At 38.1% G+C, this 4245-nt stretch overlaps 1 protein-coding gene across 1 annotated transcript in view; it reads right to left on the reverse strand.

The window, feature by feature from the left end:
* The window catches only part of LOC106881258 (uncharacterized), a 63632-nt gene that overhangs the window by 44140 nt on the left and 15247 nt on the right, over nucleotides 1-4245 (reverse strand). The gene's annotated exons all lie outside the window — the stretch shown is intronic.

Consider the following 4245-nt stretch of genomic DNA (forward strand, 5'->3'; position numbering starts at 1 on the left):
TTTTGTGCGGGTGGCACATAAGATGTACCATCCTGCGGGTGGCACATAAAAGACACCATTTCGAGCGTTGCCGTTTTCGTGCGGGTGACACGTAAAAGCACCCACTACACTCTCTGAGTGGTTGGCGTTAGGAAGGGCATCCAGCTGTAGAAACTCTGCCAAATTAGATTGGAGCCTGGTGTTGCCATCCGGTTTCACCAGTCCTCAGTCAAATCGTCCAACCCATGCTAGCATGGAAAGCGGACGTTAAATGATGATGATGATGATGATGATGATATTTTACCAGCTGCAGAACTGAGAGTACTGGGTGGGTATCCAGTGCAAGATAGCTCACTCAAACTTTCAATGGTACAGGGGCCCCATTGAGTCTTTTGAGATAAACCTTTCTAGAGTTGGTGTCTCAATAAAAATACTAGTGGTTGTGACACCGTCTCACCACTTTCTTCTGCATGAGAGTAATGGATAAAAGAATTAATACAAACAATGGCATAAATAAGGATGGAACTACAGGTGACAGACTTTCACCTAGCAGGTGCCCAGTGGGTGAGCAACACAGGCCTGATCGTCATTATATGACTACCAGAACAAAATGGACTAAGACAATAAATACAACTGTCATGGAATGTTATTTTTTGAGTAGACCTGTTGATGATGAAGGGAAGCCCATAAAAGGATACAGAAAGGAGATGCATGACATGTGGATGGAGATGCAGGGCTCACATATTATGGAACAAAGACTCTGGTACCAGGTAAGGACAATAAAGAAGAAAGGATGCTTAACAGCATTAGAGCTTGATGAGATTTAAAAACACGGGGAATGAAGTAGAAGTGGCTACAGAGAAAGTTGATGAGGTTGCATTTAATAAAGGTGCCTGGATGAATTATATTGGTCTAAGTCTTGAGAATATAGAAGGACTGAGTGATGAGGACAAAGGAATAATCAAAGACATCACTGAGAAAAATCTGGACAAGGAAGTAAATGGATTCAGGAAAGTAGACAGAATTTTACTCATAAGATGTACACAGAATGTGAGTAAGATACTGAAAGAAATTAAAACATACAATATAACAGGAACAAATAGATTGATTAAAGCTTGTCATAGGAAGGAAAGTAGGCCTTGAACCAAACCCTAAAATAGGAAATGTAGAAAAAGAGCCTTGGAGGAAGAAAAGAATAAAGCGATCAACAAATGGACTATGAAAACAAACATATCAACTCCTTGGAAAGAAAGAAAGAAGTTGAAATCAGGAAGGAGAAATATCTGGAATTAGAACATGGCTGTAGAATAAAACAAGGGTAAAGTGTAGTTCTTGAAGAGCTGAAACAAAGACTGCAGATAAAAGCTACAAAGATCAAGAGATATGACCAAGAATTGAACAATATAAAATCAGAGATTGTTATAACAGAATCAGAAAAGGGTTTATCAGCAGCTGAATGGGAAGTTTAACAGCAGTAAGAAACTGAATGTTGAAGAAAGTAAGAGGTTTTGGAGTAACATTTGGGATAATGGAAGAAAGTGTAAGAAAGATGCTGAATGGTTGAAGGAATTAAGTTTAGAGAAAAATGAAATGAAACAGAACAATATAAGAATAACAACTGAAATGGTAAATGAGCAGATAACAAAGATCCCACACTGGAAATGTCCATGCCCAGATGGGGTACAAGGGTATTGGCTGAAAAATTTCCCAGCATTACACAAAAGAATAGCTGCACAAAGGATCAACAATGGGGTGGAAATTCTAAAGTGGTTGACCATAGGTAAAATGGTAAAGGTAATGAAATGGATAATTACTGGCCAGTCTCCTGCCTATCTTTGATGTGGAAGTTGATGATAAGAATAATATCTCATTGTGTGTATGACTTCCTGGAAATGAATGACAAACTGCCTGTGGAACAGAAGGGATGCAGAAAGAAAAGCCAGGGGAGAAAGGATCAACTTCTGGTTGACAGAATGGTGCTGAACGACTGTAAGACATACTAATCTGAGTATGGCAGAGATTGATTATAAGAAAGCATATGACATGGTCCCCATTTTGGGATTTTAGAAAGTCTTGAATTGGTACAGGTATTTGATAACATCGTAAATTTTATCAGATCAATGAAGAACTAGAATATAGTTAACATCATGTGGAAAATTTGGGGCAAGGGTTAACATCAAGGAGATAGTCAGTCACCATTGCTGTTTGTGATTTGTATGATACCCCTCACATATACTATGGAATGTGATATCAGGGTACACCTTGGAAAATGGAAAAAAATTAAATCACCTGTTACATATGGATGACTTAAAGATCTTTGGGAAGAGTGGATGTGAAATAAATGGTCTGGTGTCAACAGTGCAGATATTCAGTAAGGATACTGGGATGGAATTTGGGATTAAAAAGTGGGTTATGGTTATCATGAAAGATGTCAAAGTAGTGTCATCTGATGGTGTAGAACTACCCAACAGTGAGAGAATAAAGGATGTTGAGATTGATGGATATAAGTATCTGGGTATTTTGTCATATGACAAAATAAGGAAGTGAGATGAAGGAAAGCTTTAGGTGAGAATATTTCAGAAGAACCAAATTAATTATGGAAAGTAGACTCAATGGAAAGAACAAGATCAGGTTAATGAATATATGGGCTGTTTCCTTAATGTGATATGATGAAGATGTTGTTAGGTAGACAGAGAACAAGCTTGTGTTGTCAATGAGGACAACAGTCTGGGATGGTATATCAAACAGCAAAGTGAACCCTTGCTTGCCGCTATTAGAAATAGCAACACAATACCTACTGAAAATGTGATGCACCCAAAAACATTTAAGAATCAAGATGAAGAACAAAGATTAAACAACTGGAAAATTAAAACAAAGCATGGGCCATACCTCAAAGAAATTGAAAGGAAAGACAAGACCAACACCTGGAGGTAGCTAAGGAAAAATAATCTGAGAGGATGCACTGAGGCATTGATATGAAGTGCCCAAGGACAAGTTCTGAGAACAAATTACACCAAGTTCCAAATAGATAAGAGCAGTGAATCAGCCCTTTGTAGGATGTGTGGTAGCAAAAATGAAACAATCTCACATGTGAGTGAGTGTAGCAAACTGGTCTAAAAGCACTACAAAAAGAGGCATGATATTGTGACTAAGTTTGTTCATTGAAGACTGTGTGAAAAGAACAGTCTTGGAAGAACACAGAGATGATATGGACATAAATCAGAAGGTATCACTGAGAATAATGAATATAAGATCTTGTGAGATTTTACAATCCACTATGATTTTCTAATTGATGCTTGGAGACCAGATATTGTAGTGGATAGAAGGAAAAAGGAAACTAAAATCATAGATATTGCCATACCCAGGGATGCATGCGTAGGTGACAACGAGCTGAAAAAAGTGGTAAAATACAAGTTGCTAGAGGATAAAATTGCAAGAATATGAGCAGTGAAAAGAGTAATTGTCATCCTAGTAGTTGTAGCAGCACTTGGGGCACTAATAAACAAGTTTAAGAAATATGCTGAAGAAATTTGAACTGACATTAGAGCAGAGCATGCCTCCAAAACTACTCTATTGGAGACAGCTAGGATTTTGAGATTGGTATTTGGGTGTTGAGTATCCATGATACTTAACACCTTAGTACACAAGTTTTATAATTTGTGGATAGAGACCCAGTGAAACCTTTGACAACAGGATGCTCTCTGCTCTTACAGAATTAACCAGAGCAAGTAAGATCAAGGGCTCTGAGGAGTAAAATATAATAATAATAATAATGGTTTCAAATTTTGGCATAAAGCCAGCAGTTTTTGAGGGGAGAGGAAGTTGATTACATCAACCTCAGTACTTGATTGTGAAAGGACGAAAGGCAAAGTTGACTGTAGTGGAATTCAAACTCAGAACATAAAGTGCCAAAAAAAATACTGCAAGACTCTAATGGTTCTGCTAACTAACTACCCGAATAATAATAATAATCCTTTCAACTAAAGGCACAAGGCCTGAAATTTGGTGGGAGGGCACAACTCAATTACATTGACGCCAATGTTTCACTGGTATTTAATTTATTGACCCCGAAAGGATGAAAGGCAAAGTCAACCTTGGTGGAATTTGAACTCAGACTGCAGCGACAGGCAAAATACCTATTTCTTTACTGCCCACAAGGGGCTACACACAGAGGGGACAAACAAGGACAGACAAACGGATTAAGTCGATTATATCGACCCCAGTGCGTAACTGGTACTTAATTTATCGACCCCGAAAGGATGAAAG

Source organism: Octopus bimaculoides, chromosome 15, assembly GCF_001194135.2.
Source record: "Octopus bimaculoides isolate UCB-OBI-ISO-001 chromosome 15, ASM119413v2, whole genome shotgun sequence".
NCBI classification, from domain to species: Eukaryota; Metazoa; Mollusca; class Cephalopoda; order Octopoda; family Octopodidae; genus Octopus; species Octopus bimaculoides.